Source organism: Crotalus tigris, unplaced genomic scaffold (genome assembly GCF_016545835.1).
Source record: "Crotalus tigris isolate CLP2741 ecotype Arizona unplaced genomic scaffold, ASM1654583v1 scf7180000017752.986373038:1224578, whole genome shotgun sequence".
Taxonomy (NCBI): domain Eukaryota; kingdom Metazoa; phylum Chordata; class Lepidosauria; order Squamata; family Viperidae; genus Crotalus; species Crotalus tigris.
In genome coordinates this window covers 354,364-372,303 of record NW_024096614.1, presented here as the reverse complement: position 1 = coordinate 372,303, position 17,940 = coordinate 354,364, and the positions used below count along the sequence as shown (strand labels likewise).

The following is a 17,940-nucleotide window of genomic DNA, read 5'->3' as shown; positions in this document are numbered from 1 at the left end:
AATAAAGTTTTATTATAAGGATTTTTCCAGGGCCCCCAAGTAACCAAAAATAAAAATAGTCAGTAAGAAGTTTTTTCCTTTGTTATGGAAAGCTCTTTTCCCCAGATAAACAAAGGCAGCTCTTTCAAAACAGGGAAGTAATTCCAAAAGGCTTTTAACAGGAGAGTAGTTAGGCAAAGAGAGAGAAGGAAAAGTCTCACCGGGATCATCCACAATGTTTTCTTTTCTTTTTTTAAAATTTATTATTAAAAAGTTTTTATTTTCCATTTATTCATTCAAAATACAATTAACCATTGGTACCGCCTGCCCATTCCCCCCAGGTTTCGTCCACCCTCTCTAAACCTTCCCTACTTCCCTCCTCTTTCTCTCCTCCCCTCCAACTCTCTTCCCCTCCCCATCTCCTCTAACCATCCTACTTCCTCCCTACTCCTTCCTCCCCTCTCTTCCCTCTCACACACATGAACGCAGCATAGGGGAAATGCCCAAGCATTTACCATGACTATATTATCATTACCCACCCACTCACCCACCCACCCACCCTCAACCCTCCCCCCCTCGCTTTCCAGAGCAGAGTACAGGGTTATTAATAAGAAGGTTAACAATAATAAAAAAAGAAAGAAAAAAGAAAGAAAAAAACATCATACTTAACCTTTAACTCTCCTTAAATTAAGACATATAAACAAATCTCTACAACAGTTACTATAAAATTTACTCATAAAATAAATGAAACTTTATAGTCCCATATTTTTTCTGAATATAATCTATCCATCTTCTCCATACAATAATATATCTTTCTTGTGTATGATCCTTCAAATAAGCAGAAATTTTTGCCATTTCTGCAAAGTTAGAAACTTTAAATATCCATTCTTCTAAAGTAGGCAACGAGTCCTTCTTCCAATACGAGCCTACTAATAACCTTGCTGCAGTTAATAAATTCAACACTAAAGTAGTTTCTTTGCAATTTAAATCTACAAAGATACCCAGTAGGAATAATTGAGGGGTGAACTTTATCTTCCTTTTAAAAATCTTTTGAATGTTCCACCAAATCATAATCCAAAAAAGCCTTTACCTTTTTACAATTCCACCAAACATGAAAATATGTCGCATCCATATTACCACATCTCCAACATTTGGGTTGTAAATTTGGATACATACAAGATAATTTTTTAGGATCTAAATGCCATCTGTAAAACATTTTATAAATATTTTCCCACAAATTTTGAGCTTGTGTAAATTTAATATTTCTAATCCAAATTGTCTCCCATAAGTCCAATGGGATCAGATCCTGGATATTCTGAGCCCATTTAATCATACAGTCTTTAACCAATTCTGTTTCAGAGTCTAATTCTATTAAAGCATTGTAAATTCTTTTTATATGGGCCTGACTCTGATCTTTAATCTGAATAACCAGATTTCTATCTTCTAGTGTTATTCCTTCTTTCTTATCTACAGTCCACCTGTCCACTATTTGTAAATATTGAAACCATGGCTGTAGGATATTTTCTTGCCTTAATACATCTAGAGATTTTACATGCCAATCCAAACCTGACCAAATTAATAATTCTTTATACGAAATTTTATCAAAGTTCATCCCCTTAGAAATCCCCTCAATTGCATGTCTAGGAATCCCCCAGATAGGTATTTTATAGTTTAACCTATAATAATACTTTTTCCAAACTCGAAGTAAGGCACTCCTCAAAATATGTGATTTGAAAGCCCGGTCCACTTTCATATTAAAAATTAAATATTCATGCCAACCATACATTAAATCCCACCCTTCAAGAACAAGAATATCCTTATTTGTTAAATTAAGCCAATCACTTATTCACGTTAACGTGGCTGCATCATAGTATAATTTCAAGTTAGATGCTTTAAGTCCTCCTCTTTCTCGGGCATCTTGCAAAATCTTCAACTTAACACTTGGTTAATGTTTTCTTAATGCTTAGATGTTCTTTTGACTTTTGGCTGGAGCAGCTAAAAGATCAGCCATGTTACTGGCTGATCTTTTCTCCATTGGCCCTGAGGAGCTGCCTCGGACCGTGGAAGGAGCTGCCTCCTCCCCCCGCAATCAACAAGAGTCTGCTTCATCAGTAGTCACCCTTTCAGGGTGACTTTTTGACCTGATTAAGGGTCTACCGGCAGAGGAAAAGTAGGTAACGAAGAGAGAGAGTCTCTTTGTGTGCCTGCACCCACTGCAACCCAAAACCAGAAGTCAATAGCAGCCCATCTTTTGATGCTCTGTCAAATCAGTGCTGGTATTTTCTTAGCAAAACATTAGCCCATTGATTCACTTATCTCTGATCATGTTACACTTATTGTAAATAGGAGAGGAATTTTTTTAAATGAATGGCAAGGAGTGGGGTAGGGGCAAGGTTAGTTAGGGGAAAAAAGTCATGTATTGCATATCATACAGAGTCACTTTGGTGAATTAGCAATAGCAATATCACTAAGACCTATATACGCTTCACAGTGCTTTACAGTCCTCTCTAAGAAGTTCACAGAGTCAGCATATTGACCCCAATAATCTGGGTTTTCATTTGATCAACCTCGAAATAATGGAAGACTGAGTCAACCTTGAGCCACTCAGGATTGAACTACTGGCAGTGGGCAAAGTCAGCCTGCAATACAGCAGTACTAAGTTTACTGTACCACCACCACTGTACCACTACGGCTCTCAATGAGACAATTTATACACTGAGTAAATAAGTAAATTAACAACAAGCAAGAAAGTGATTCAAGGATAGAACTGGGGGATCCCTATCTTTGAGGCATGATACCCAATTACTATAAAGGTGGTCCTATGAAGGGATAATTATAGAATGACTGAAGGAACAAAGTGAAACATGAGTCATTCTGAGTTCTGCTGTGTTCCCAAGGAGAAAAAGAAAACACCTGGAGCTCAGGAACAAGAGCAAATGTGAGCTTCAAAAAAACTTCAAAAGTTTCAGACTGTGCTCAGAATGAGATACATCATAGCAATCAGTAATATAGTTGTAAGGAATAAAAAGAACAATAAAAATATTGGCCCATAAGGCAAAACAAAATATCACAAAGGATGGCTAGGTCCTACTCAAGCCATGTGGTCTCTATTGGGTTTAATGTTACTTCAAAGTTAGATAAATTGTCCCTGGTAAACCTTTAGCATGGATCATATTCAGATGTGCTAATGGGTTAGGCAGTTGGAGTTGTGACATTGTTTTCACATAGCTATTTCTAAACACTTATAGCTCTCTACCTATAATTAGATGCTTGGATTAAGGGCATCTTTCAATCAATAATAGTTGTTGCAGAATCTATTACAGCAGCTCTCCTTATTAGCCCTATGATTATGCTTATTTTAATTGCAAATCCTTTATGAAGATCCTTAAAAAGATAATAAAAAAACAGATCTGCGAACAACTAGAAGCAAACAAAGTCATAACTAGCAGCCAGCACGGGTTTGTTAAAAACAGATCATGCCAGACCAATCTGATCTCATTCTTCAATAAAGGGTTGTTTGCACAGTGTATACATGAGAGGGACTGCAAGCAGCAAGGTAATGATGACAAGAAAGCTGTATAAAGAACAGCTGAAGCCAGGAGAGAGCAAGTCTATGCATTTGCAATCCACGAGAAAGACATTCATAGAATTAGAGGAAAGAGGAATGACTTTCACTGAGTCACATAAGGTGTATGTGGTGCTCAGTTCATTGGGACAATTCAGGGGATGTCCTAGTGATCAATTTAGAGTCCATGCAGGAGAAGGATTAACCATGAGTTATTTGACTGGCTGGTTGCTGGAGGAGGAACAGAAATGTTTGGAAAAGCAGCAGAGAGGGGATAACAACACACCGCCCAAGCCTAGAACTGCTACATCCCAGGGTGCGGCAGAGTAGCTGAGAAAGTTTGCATGGTATAACGCTGTTTGAAGTGTGGTTCTACAGAGCATCTCCAGAGACACTGCCCTGAGAGGAGAAACAGAGCAGTAGCGAGGCAAGCAACATTTTCTCTGGTAGCGACATTTACTGAGAAAAATACTTTGTTGTTGGACATGGGGTCAGTTAGTATATTGCAAATGACCCACAAATGTTTTCCAATTTGAGACCAGCTAAGCAATCACCCTGCCAACAAAAGTGCGTATAGTCCAGGCCATGGTTTTCCCAGTTGCAATGTATGGCTGTGAAAGTTGAACCATAAGAAAGGCTGAGCACAAAAGAAATGAGGCCTTTGAACTATGGTGCTGGAGAACACTCCTGCAAGTCACTTGGACTGCAACGTGTTCAAACCGGTCAGTCCTAGAAGAGATCAACCCCGACTGCTCTTTAGAAGGCCAGATCCTGAAGTTGAAACTCAAATACTTTGGCCACCTAATGAGAAGGAAGGACTCACTGGAGAAGAGCCTAATGCTGGGAAAGATTGAGGGCAATAGAAGAAGGGGACGACAGAGAATGAGATGGCTGGATGGAGTCACTGAAGCAGTAGGTGTGAACTTAAATGTACTCCAGAAGATGGTAGAGGACAGGAAGACCTGGAGGAATGTTGTCCATGGGATCGCGATGGGTCGGACAAGACTTCGCAATTAACAACAACAAAGCAAGCATTTATTAGCTTGGCTAATGGACAACAGTCTACTCTTAAAGGGGAAAGTAAAGTTTATGTATGTATGGTATATTATAGAATTATAGAATGACTGAAGGAACGAACTGAAACATCAGTCATTCTGAGTTCTGCTGTGTTCCCAAGGAGAAAAAGAAAACACCTGGAGCTCAGGAACAAGAGCAAATGTGAGCTTGAAAAAAACTTCAAAAGTTTCAGACTGTGCTCAGAATGAGATACATCATAGCAATCAGTAATATAGTTGTAAGGAATAAAAAGACAATAAAATTATTGGCCCATAAGGCAAAACAAAATATCTCAAAAGATGGCTAGGTCCTACTCAAGCCATGTGGTCTCTATTGGGTTTAATGTTACTTCAAAGTAAGATAAATTGTCCCTGGTAAACCTTTAGCATGGATCATATTCAGATGTGCTAATGGGTTAAGCAGTTGGAGTTGTGACATTGTTTTCAGATAGCTAAAAGGACTTAACCATGAGTTATTTGACTGGCTGGTTGCTGGAGGAGGAACAGAAATGTTTGAAAAAGCAGAAGAGAGGGGATAATAACACACCGCCCAAGCCTAGAACTGCTACATCCCAGGATGCGGCAGAGTAGCTGAGAAAGTTTGCATGGTGTAACACTGTTTCAAGAGTGGTTCTACAGAGCATCTCCAGAGACACTGCCCTGAGGGGAGAAACAGAGCAGTAGCGAGACAACCAACGTTTTCTGTGGTAGCGACGTTAACTGAGAAAAATACTTGGTTGTTGGACATTGGGGTCAGTTAGTATATTGCAAATGACCCACAAATGTTTTCCAATTTAAGACCAGCTAAGCAAGCATTTGTTAGCTTGGCTAATGGACAATAGTCTGCTCTTAAAGGGGAAAGTAAAGTTTATGTATGTATGGTATAGGAGAAATAGCAAATAGATCAAAGCACAATTCCCTACTACAACTAACAGTCATAAATCACATTCTCCAATTAGTTTCAAATGCTGGCTTTCTCCCAGTTCTTTATTCTGCCATGCCTTATTGGCTCTTATTACAATTTTGTACGTCTAACTAACTCCCATCACATTCTTCCCCCTCCCCAGTATCATCTAAATCTAAGAGTAAAGTATGAGAAAGAAAAAAGTTGCATCTCCATATGTTGTCAAAGCAAGAACATCCAATGTTAGCAGTGTTGACACATAATTTACTCAGTATTTCTAGCTTGGATAATATGGGGTATGAAGTAATGTTTGCAAAGGGTCAATACACCATTAGGAAAGATGGGAGGATTTGTGCAGAAGATGTTAAACAGGATAATTTGTATGTACTAAGGAAGCAGCAGGAAGGTTGTGCACAAACACTCACAAACACTCATAGGTGTAATAACTGTGTACATTTATTACACCGAAGGTTAGGACATACGAGTTTTAGAGTGCTGCAGAGGATGCCAAATCTAGCTGAGGGACTAAAAATTAAGCAATGCAACACATATTTGGATTGTGCTATTTGTAAGGAGTCGAAGTCTAGTTTGTATCCTGTAAGAAAACCACGAGGCAAACTAAAAGGGTTTTACAGTTAGTGCATGCTGAGGTAATTGCTCCTATGGTGCTGATGTAATTGTTCATCTCTTGGAGGAGCTAGTCTTAGTAGATGATTACACCAGGTTTGGGTTCTGCTACTTAATAAAGAACAAAACTGAAGTTCTACAATAGTTTAAGCAATGGGTGAAGCAATGAGTAGAGAGAAGGTATGGCCATAAAGTATGCCAGCTGCAAACAGACAGGGGAACAGAGTTCATGTCTGATGATATCCAAAGGTGGCTGAGAAATGTAGGCATAAAGCATAGACATACAAACCCATGCACATCAGCAGGAAATGGAGTGGCTGAATGGAGAAATGGTGTATTGCAGATGATGAAAGACTCATTGCTGGCAGATGCAGGAATGAGTAACACATACTGGGGAGAAGCCATAAAAACAGGCAACTATTTAGTGAATAGAGTATGGAGTGTGGCTATCAATGAAACTCCATATGACATGTTGTATGGAACAAAACCTTCATTAGCTCACTTAAGGACATTTGGCAGTTATCCCTGGGTACATATTCCCTAAAGCACCAGAAGGAAAAGACAGAAAAAGACCAGGAAACTTAAGTTTGTGAGATATGAGCCAGGTTCCAAGGGTTATAGGTTTTCAGATGGAACCACAAAGATTGTGATATCAAGGTCTGCCAGTTTTGCAGAACAGAATAATTGGAACAGGGTGCATGGTAACACTGAAGTGTTCATGCCAACAAGTAGCATTAGTTCTCAGGAAGGAGAGGCTACACAAAACCCAATGAAGAAAGAACAGGATAGCAGGTCAGAGATAGTAGGGATAGATGAGGACAGACCTGAAATAAAAAGAGAAACAAACATAGGAACATGTGATCCCTAGGAGGTCTGAATGTGAATGTCTGAAGGTGTACTTTCTGATCGATTCACAGCAAGTGGGGTTAGAGTATATAGTATAAGGAATGAACTCCATGATTATCAAGAAATGTTATCAGTGCGTAAAGTAGAAAAGGATAAATGGAAGGATACAATAATGAACTGCAGTATAAGGGAGGAATGTATACAGCAAAAAATTGTTCAATTGTACAATTGTTCAAACTGATATGTTGACTAAGATTTAAATGATTTAAAGATTTAAATCAAAAGCATTTGATTTAACAGCTGTTTAGCTTTAAATGGGAGGAGTGTCAGGGATGGGAATGGTGAGAATCTATAAGTTATAAGCTGTTTTGGGCTCATAGATGTACCTAATCCGAATGGCAGAAACTCTTCCCATCTTTTTCTAAAAAGTGATTTGGGTTGAATTATTCAGGTGTCTCCCATTGTTCAGGATCAAGAAGAATTGACCGTAAATCTGGCAAAATCATGGTTCTCTATAAACAAAGACATAATTAAACAGAGCAGTTTCATAATTGAAACAGGTTTAAAAAAGTGTAAACCATATTGATGAAGCATTTGCTTTTAAGCTTGCTCTTATGGACCCATATTTGTTCATTTCCAGAGTCGTTTCAGAGATCAATAGTTGCTCAACTGTTTAGCTTCCTTTCTTCCATCCATTCCATTAAAAAAGAGAGTTGGGTGCATATTTATCACATCAGATTGCCTCAAGAAATGGACAAAGAAACATATCTAGCTATAACTACAATTCTGAATTTAAGTTCAGCTCTTAACCACTTATCACCTTCCTAGTATAAATAGAAAATATTAATGGTTCTAGCTTTAAAATCTGAGAGGTGTTTGGATTTAAACTCATAATCCATCCCCCGCAAAAATTTTCTACTCTTGGTTATTTGATTTTGCATGACTACATTGGCAGTTTCTGAACAGAGAGCTTCTGTCATATTCTGCTTTTCCCTCCATGCTGGACTACTACAATACAGCCTGAACATGTTTCTCACCTTTGGAATGTGGTAACCCTTCATCTTCACATCCTTTGTACTTTGCCTGGGAGCCCCAGCTAGAAAGACATATTTTACACGTTGAATTTCATGAATCACAGCATTGGTGTAGGGCAGCTTCTTCTGATCCTGATAGGAAATTGGCCATGTTTGTCTCACCTTGGATGTCGAGATGATTGGTCAAGAGTAGAAGTGTCCACATCAGAGTAGACAATAAACCCATACCTTCTCCATCCAAAGAAGGTAGTGATCAAGGAAATCTGGTGGCTGAGGCAGAGAGCTGAATTCCTTATGTTTCTCTATTTCCTGCTTTGCAAAGGAGACAATCAAATCCACAGAAATAGGTAGCTCATTAATAGTGGGAATACAATAAACATCTAATAGAAATGGAAAGGCTGTTTATTTATTTCCCACTACAACTCAAGAAGACTCTCAGCAGTTCACAGTAATAGACAGTACTTAATAACCAAAGAAAAACATTGCAAGCACATTGAAACATGACAAATTATACATGGTGTCAAGCCTCAAATGTCCTCCAGAAAAGCTGTTTCCAAATTCTTGTAGAAAAGAATAATGTTAGAGGCAGATTGATGATTATAAAGCTATTATAACATTCTCTTATTCTATTACTGTCTCCAAGACCCTTTGTAAATATGGATAAGCATGGCTAAATAAGCAGTGGTTCAAAAAATTAGACCAGCTGGATTCACAGCCATGCTAAATAATGAATTAACTACATGGGTTGGATTTTCAGTTTGCTAGTTTTTCATAACAGAATAACAGAGATGGAAGGGATCTTGGAGGTCTTCTAATCCAACCAACTCCCAGTTCAAGCAGGAGACTCAACAACGGCTGTCCAATCTCTTCTTAAAAATCTCCAGTGATGGAACACCCAGAACATTTGAAGGTAAGTTCTTCCAAGGGTTATTAGTTCTCACTGACAGGAAATTTCTTCTTATTTCTAGATTGGTTCTCTCCTTGATTAGTTTCCATCCATTTCTTCTTTTCCTGCCTTCAGATGTTTTGAAGAATATGTTGAGCCCCTCTTCTATGTTGCTGCCCATCAAATATTGGAACACTGCTATCATGTCAACCTTAGCCCTTCTTCTCAATAGATTAGACATACCCAATTCCTGCATCTGTTCTTCATATGTTTCAGCCTCTACACCACCCCCAATCATCTTAGATAGTCTTCTCTCCATTCTTTCCAGGGTCTCAAGATATTTGTTTTTTTTTATCCTGGTGAGTAAATCTGGATAATATATTCCAAGTGTGGTCTTACCATACATTATTAAGTGGTTCTAACCCTTCACATGACCTTGATTCTCTCCCTCTGTTAATACAGCCTAGGACTCTGATGGTTATTTTGGTGGCTATAATAAAAGAAGTTCTAGTAATCTGGATGAAAGCAATGGGTTTAAATTACAAAGAAGCAGATGTTGGTTTGGTATTAGGAAAAAAATTGAAAGAACTGTTCAATGACGGACTGACCCAGGAAGTAGTGGACCATCTTTTCTAGAACTGTTTAAACATGGGATGGACAGCCATCTGCTGGGGATACTGAAATAATGGATTACTTCATGGGCAGAACCACTTTGCTACAGTGGTTAATGCACCAGCCTATAAACTGAGATATTCTGAATATTAGTTCCAACTCAAACAGTACGTCAATTGGGTGACACTGGAGCAGTCTCTCTCTCATAGCCCTAGGATGTGGGCAATGGCAAACCACTTCCGAAAACTCAACAAGGAATCTGCAAAGACTTGTCCAGGCTCTCACCTGGAGTCATGATAGACTAAAGGATAGATACATCTGCTAGAGATAATAGTACAATAGATGGTTTCCAAGGCTTTCCCCATGGATTCCATTCATGATTCCATGAAATTGCTGATGGAAACACAGATTTGGGCGAGCTTTAATCTAAATTATGATTCACCACATGAAAAAAGCCACTAGAGAATTTCACAAGAAAGCCAAGACCTTGAATTAGCTTCTGGAAGTTTTCATCTTCAAGATCAAACTGATGTCCAAAACTCAAAGCACATATGACATTATAAACTGCATTTATTACTGGAAATGAAGGGTCAAATAGTTGTCCTGCCAATGAAGATATTTCATAATCAGTTATTAAAGAACAGGATTTCTAAGGGGATGAGGAGAGATTTGGGAATCAATTGGTGCAAAATTTTAAGAAAATAAAATCATCTGCTTTTGTTCAAAATACACAAAATGGAACATTTTACAGCAGACGTGGACTTGAGCCATTACCCTAAATTACATACTTTTTGTTTGTCCAAAAATCTCCACCAACATCTGATCTCCATCTTCTATTGGATGCCCAATGTTTTGTTTCCCCAGTTCCAGCTTCCGCAGAGAAGTGATGGTAATGTGTCACTGCTGTTTCCAGATGTGAGCATTGGAGAAAACAATTCCTGAGGGCATCCAAATTTTCCCCAAATGCTCCCATATTTCTGGCAAGCTGCAGAACAAAATAAGACACACACACCTTCAGCAGCCTTTGGCTGCAAGTAGTTTCATATGTTTTTAACTCTTTAGGCAGGGAAAGTGGGTGTATGGAACAAGCCATCCTCCTTCAAGTTTCGACTCACACACAGTTAGATTAGAAGAGTAATTTACTCAAGGCCACATAGATAACAAGGAAAGAAACATATATCCAAAATCCAAGGAGGCTGTGGAAAGCTTGCCTGAGCAGTTTCAGGAAAGAAGCCAAAATCCAATCCGAGGTCTTTGAACACCAAATCAAGTTTGTAAGCCAGTCCAATGGTCAGAGTTTCAGGTTTTCCAAGCAAAATTCACAACACAGAACAAGAGATCAGAGAGTTGTTTCCAAGGTCAGCAATGGCACACAAAACTCCAAGCACTCAGCATTTGTTCCCGACAAATGCCCCTCCCCACAGTGTCTCCTTAAGTCTTAGTCTCCAGGTGTGCTTTGTGGAGAGGGGTGGGGTGTTCTCCTCCCGAATAGTTGAGCCTGCCTGTATTATTCCCTGCTTTCTCCATTCTCTGTGCTTTAGGATCAGAGGGGGTGGCCCTTGCTCATCATCTCAGCTCTGTGTCTCATGTTCATCCTGTCCCAATCCTGAAAGGCCCTGGCCTGCCTCAGCCTGTTCTTCCCCACATTCCTCTCCAGTTCCAGCTCATTTTCCTCAGCAGATTCAAGCTCTGATGGGGGCATGCAATTACCTGTATCCAGATTAGAGATAATGGGAGCTAGTATACATCCTTCACTGACTCCTTTATTGGTATTAATTTTCCCTGTTGGGGTGCTATGCATTCCTGTGTGTACCTTAGGCATGAATTTGTATATAATGCCTTGAATAAAGAGAGGAGTTTAGGATCCATGCTCAGGTCCATAGGTTTTTTTCCACAGAAGTTCTCTGTTTATTGAATCAAATATTGCACTGAGGTTTATAAAAGTTATAAATATCTGTCTACCCTTAATGGTATGTTTTTCTATTAAATGATATAAAATGAAAGAGTAAAACCAGTTTGCTTTTTGGTAGAAAGCCCTTTTCTATTACGCAGTCCTCATTCTTGTATCAAAAACATTTGGCTTATAATTTTGCTATGATGTCAGTGAGACTAATCAGTCTATAATTCGAAGGATCATCCTGATCAAGCTTTTGCTAAATGGGGACCACAATAGAGACCTGCCAACCAGATGGAATTGGCAGGAATTATTTATTGGGGTAAATAAACTTGCAGATAAGGGAGCTCACCAATCAAAGTGACATTTCAATAGGGGTAGAAAACGTTTCTTAGGAGATCTTCAGAATGTGAATGACTCCTCTAGTCTCTCATTCAGTTCCTGGAGTGCAGGGTGGAGTAGTACAGGAGTACAGGCCGTCTGTAGAACATATTTTCGGATCCTCCAGTCTAATACAACTTGGGGCAGTAAATAATTGGAGATAATAGTCCTCTCACATGGAGGCAGGTATAGAGATATCCAAGAGGAACCTACATTCCTTCAATGTTCAACCGAATGCAAAATCAAAAGGTGAGACTTCATGAACTTGCTAGTTTAGCTGTACTCTTGTCTAAAAGGAGCTTTTTTGTAATATTTTATTGATTTTCCAATTTTACATTTAAGTATTTAAAAAGCAACCTGGTGGCTGGGTTAATTGAAAATTCAAAAACATACAAAAATCTTTAGTACAAATCTCAAGCTACCCTATCAAATATTTCCTGTCTTTTTCCCTTAATATCTACGGTCTCAAATTTGAACTAATATAGTTCTTATTATATCAATTAAGTAAAAATAGCATTGTTACATTTATCAATAAATTTTTAGCGTATACATATTTTATTTTTATTTTATTTTATTTTTAAAATTTATAAGCCGCCCCACTCCCGAAGGACTCTGGGCGGCTAACAATAAAAAACACATAAAACATAACAAAACAGCAATACAAAAACAATCATCCAGGGGTAATGTTTTATAAACCCCAGGCCTGCCGGAAAAGCCAGGTCTTAAGTAGCTTACAGAAGACCAACAGGGTGGGAGAGGTCCTAATCTCCGGTGGGAGCTGATTCCAAAGCGTGGGCGCCATCACAGAGAAGGCCCTCCTCCGCGGCCCCGCCAAATGGCACTGCTTGGCCAATGGGGCCTGAAGGAGGCCCAGCCTGTGGGATCTAACCGGACGTAGGGAACTATGAGGTAGTAAGCGGTCTCACAAATAGCCTGGCCCTGAGCCATATAGGGCTTTAAAGGTAATGACCAACACCTTGAATTGGACCCGGAGACCAATAGGCAACCAGTGCAGCTCACGGAGGATAGGGGTAACGTGGGTGTATCGAGGAGCACCCACTATCACTCGGGCAGCTGCATTCTGGACCAACTGTAGTCTCCGAATACTTTTCAAGGGTAGCCCCATGTAGAGCGTGTTGCAGTAGTCCAAACGTGAGGTGACAAGGGCGTGAGTGACTGTAAGGAGAGCCTCCCGGTCCAGGTAGGGTCACAACTGGTGCAACAGGCAAACTTGTGCAAAGGTCCTCCCAGACACAGCCGTCAATTGATGTTCCAAATTCAGTTGTGGATCAAGGAGGACACCCAAGTTGCGAACCCGCTCCGAAGGGGGTATATTTTCCCCCGCAAGAGTCAACACTGGACAGTCGACATGATCCTTGGGAGGCAACATCCAAAGCCACTCGGTCTTGTCAGGATTCAGCCTGAGTCTGTTAACCTCCATCCAGACCCTCACGGCTTCAAGGCAACGGCCCATCACATCAGCTGCTTCACTGAGAGAGCTCGGGGAAGAGATATATAACTGGGTATCATCAGCATACTGATGAAACCTCACCCCATGCTGTCTGATGATCTCACCCAGCAGCTTCATATAAATGTTAATTAGGAGGGGAGAGAGGACCGACCCCTGTGGCACGCCACATTCAAGGGGCCTCTGGGTTGACCTCTGCCCTCCCACCAATACCAATTGCGACCGGCCAGAGAGGTAGGAGGAGAACCACCATAAAATGGTGCCTCCCACTCCCACCCCTTTGAGTCGTCGCAAAAGGATACCATGATTGATGGTATCGAAAGCTGCTGAGAGGTCAAGTAGCACCAAGACAGAGGAATAACCTCTGTCTCGTGCCCGCCAGAGATCATCCATCAGCGCGACCAAAGCGGTTTCTGTGCTGAAGCCGGGCCTGAAGCCAGATTGAAAAGGTCTAGATAATCCACTTCATCCAGAGACCGTCGGAGCTGGAGCGCCACCACTCTCTCTATAACCTTCCCCACAAAGGGGAGATTGGAGACTGGATGGAAGTTATTTAAATCAGCCGGGTCCAGGGTAGGCTTCTTGAGCAGGGGCCTCACAACCGCCTCCTTCAGGGTTTGTGGGAAAGACCCCTCCCTCAACGAAGTGTTGATCAACACCTGGAGCCAGCTTCGTGTCACCTCCTTGGCAGCCGAGACCAACCAGGAAGGACACGGGTCTAATAAACAAGTGGAGGCGCTCATTGCTCCCACCGCTCTGTCAACATCCTCAGCAGTCACAGACTCAAATTCATCCCATAAAACAGAGCTAAGACCTGCCCCAGTCATCTCAAAAGGCCTGCCCAATCGGAGTCTAGGTCTGTCCGAATCCGAGCAATTTTGTCTGATAAGAATTGCACAAATTCCGCCGCTCTACCCTGTAAGGGCTCCCCAGCTTCCCGAACATTAAGTAGGGAACAGGTCACCCTAAACAGGGCGGCGGGGCGAGATTCATATCCTAGTTGCTTTAACATTCAATCTTTATAGACAATCAATGTCCTGTTTTTAGTTTGTCCCAATTTTTAGTTTCCCATCAGTATTTAAATTTAACATTTGATATTTATAATTTCCAAGTTTTAGGTAACCAAAGGTTCCTTTATCACAATTCCTAATAAAGTCTAATATTCAAGATACACATCTTATCTATTTGAGTATATTCTGTTTCCTACCATCTTACCTCATCTAGTTAATAATACAATATAACATCCTTATTTCCAATTTCTAAATGTTTTAAATTTAATGACCACAATTTCTCCTATTTCAACATCAAATATTTCCTCTCTTTTCCCTTAATATTTCTTTTATTTGTTTTCCCCAATTTTTTAATTTCCCATCACTATTCAAATTTAACTTTTAAGATTTATACTTCCAAGTTTTAAGTGACCCAAATTTTCTTTATCTCAATTCATAACAAAATCTAGTATTCAAAATACATATCTTGTCTATTTGAGTATACTCTATTTTAATTAGTAATATAAAACCCTCTCTAATAAATCAACACCCCAATTTTCTTCAGCCTTATTCTGTCTTTCTTCCTTTGCCAGCTCGCGTTCCATGTCACTGCTTTTAAGTCATCAAATAGATCTCCCTCTGTTGTTATATATATTATTTGAAATAAAAGAAACCATCCAGTCACCATTTTTTTGGGAAGGGCTAGCAAATTGTCTCTCTATTATTCCAGATCCCCATAGTTGTCCTGATATGTTTGCCTTCCTTTCAGTCTGTTCTTCTTCTTGCTCCTCAAGTTTCTTCTGGTTTATATAGAAAGTCTTTTTCATTTTCAGTGTTGTCAGTCCCTTTTCTGGATTTTCCAATGACTGTATTTGTTGGTCAGTTGAATCCTCTATCACAGTGGTTCTCAACCTTTTTAATGCTGCGACCCCCAACCAGTCGTAAGTCGAGGACTACTCAACCGGTCATAAGTCGAGGACTACTCAACTGGTGCAGTACAATTTGCAGAATGCGACTTTTGGTGGGCTCAGCAGGGCAGAGACAACCTGCAGAATTCCTATTGGCTTTTGAAAGCCAATAGAATTAGACTCTATTCAAGAGAGTCTATTCTATTGCCTTTCAAAAGCCAATAGAATAAAAGGTAGTAGCACAGCTAAGGAAAAGGGGAAAAAAATGGCAGACTGCGTTCTTTGGTGACCCTAGTGAAATGGTTGTTCGACCCCAAATGGGGTCCCGACCTACAGTTTGAGAACCACTACTCTATCATAATATTTAATTGTTCTACTTCTTCTATTTTCTTCTGCATAGTTGATTTTTTAATGTAGTCAAAATTTGGATTTGTTTATCTAGGCTGACATCTTGTTTTTTTCTGTAGCATCTTATTTCATCAAAAGCTGAAAGAATGGTTTCATGTACTGCTTTCAACATAAAAAGAATCTGTTCCTCGTCTTCATCCATATTCTCTTAATGGTGTGTTAAATTGAGGGCTTTAAAGTCAGAGAATGAAAATAATTTTATAACTGAGTGTAGAACATAGCTGAGCTTCTCACAGCTGATATTTGTCAAGGTTGAAAAAGTCGTATCTGTAATCTGGGCTTCAAGCCAAGTTTCCTTTAGAAAATAACAACTTGTAATATCAAACTTGGCCACAAGATGTCACCAATGCCATTAAAAGTTTTTTAAGTCCAAATTTTTTATAATCCTCTTTCCAATTTTATTTCTTTTTTGTAAATTAAAATCAAAGTCTTCAGTAAAGATAATAAATTTTTGGTCCCCAAATTTTAGAAGTGTATAAATCCAGTTAGATTAAGGTTATTCTTTCAGTGTTTTAACTCCCCTGGATTGTCAGTCGCCACTATTCTTAGAGGATGGGATATTTAAGGAATTCATCTCTCTTAGAATGACATATGTATTCAGAATCTTTTCTATTTCTTTAACCATATTCAAACAAATGTTTCTTTTTAAAATATTCTCTCTGGTAGATCCCATCATCTATTTCTTAATGTTCACTTTGATCTTTTTCCTTTGACCAGTATCTTTCTTGATCAATGTGTTTTGCTGAATCAAAAGTTTTTCCATATATTCATGATTGTTGCTGTAGATATAAGAAGTAAATCGAATAAAGTGTCTTTATGTGAGGCTTTCGCCTTTCTGTGTTTCTTTAAAATGTTTCTCTCTTTATCTTTCTTTCCTTCTCTTATCACTTCCTTTCTCTTTCATGTTTTCAACATCTCTACATTCCATTTTATCCAATCTGTTTTTTTGTCCTCAGATTTATTTTGTAGTCTTAAGGGATGAGTTGTTTTTTCCATTTCTTGTAAAAAATTTCCACTAGGATTAAATCATGTTTTCTTGCTTTATTAAGTTCTGTCTTTGAGTCTCTAGTTTCAATTTTATGTCCACTTATTTGTTTTATCTGCTCCTTCTCTGTTGTTGTTTCTTGGAAGTTGTTTGGTTGTAAAGCTAACTTAGAGATAGTTTGATTTGTATTTTCAAAGTTATTTTGGATTTCTTTGTGATTTGAACTCAGTGTTATTTGAATTAATTGCACTATACTATATATCTCCTCATGAGAGATATTTATTTTTCCTTGGTGTGTTCTCTCAATATCTTTGATCCATGATAGCCAAAAGTTGGAGTTTTCCCTCTTATCTACAAATAGCTTTAGAGTCCTGGTTAAATAGATATTTGTAATCCAAAGAGTTCAAAACAGATTTTTTTTCTAACGTTTATAATTCTCTCTTTATCTGCTTTCTTTTTTTGTCACAGCTGTTCTTTATTATTAAAGCTTTGAAGGTCACAAACACAGATTAGCTTTTTTCAGGTTTTGGCAAGTTCTCTATGGAAATCAGCTGTCATAATCTTCATCCACCACTAGGTGTCAGTTTTCAATATGAACATTGGTCTTTAAAATGAAGCCTTAACCATTCAACCATCTTAAACTTGTGCAAAGTTAAATTTTAGCTTTCAAGTTTATAAATTTATTTCACTACCATATATTTTGATCCTCCATAGAAATTTTAATTTGCTGCTTCTGTTAGTATAATGATGGGACAGAAGTCCTCTGCCTTCTGGAGGTATTTTGCTTCTTGGGGATCTTTTCCAGGATCTTTTCCAGGAAATTTAGAATAGAGAAGAGAAAATCAGATTCCTCACCCAGTTTCAAGCACGCTGTTTATTGTAGTGCTGGTTAGTTCTTTTGGACGCCGGTTGCAAGGAGATTGGGCTGATCGATGAAATACAGCCTTTCTCCTGTTGGGTTAGAAGGCTTTCCCCAAGACAAACGGAATGACCGCCATCATTCCAGAGTCACTGGGGCACCCTTCTTTCTTCATCACCTCTCTTGGGCGGTTGGACCCATTAGGGTCTTTAGGCAGGATGAAAGTTGGCCATTGGGATTGGGCAGTCTTCAAGCCTGCGACCAGTCATTACCGCACAGAAACGGAAGTCCAGAAACCTGATATATTTAAGTATACACACTGAATGGTGATTTTGCTTTTCCATGAAGACTCTACTTGCCAAAGCAGCATCCCTGGTCAATACAATTCTATACCATATTGTCTTCCCTTTGTTGCAATATTTCCTCTAATTTCCTTGTGAGTCTTCCCTTGAGCCACTCACGACTTGAACTGCTGGCAGTGGGCATAGTCAGCCTACAATACTGTAATCCTCAATACACTGCAACACCATGGCTCTGAAT

The 17,940-nt window shown here is 39.2% G+C and overlaps 1 protein-coding gene across 1 annotated transcript in view; it reads right to left on the bottom strand.

Moving 5' to 3' along the window:
• Positions 1–7,526, bottom strand: part of LOC120306747 (cytochrome P450 2J2-like) — a 65,250-nt gene extending 57,724 nt beyond the window's left edge. Inside the window, exon 1 of the mRNA XM_039340526.1 lies at positions 7,363–7,526. The gene's annotated coding sequence lies outside the window, so the exon portion shown is untranslated. The remainder of the gene's footprint in view (positions 1–7,362) is intronic.
• Between the last annotated feature and the right edge of the window lie 10,414 nt (positions 7,527–17,940).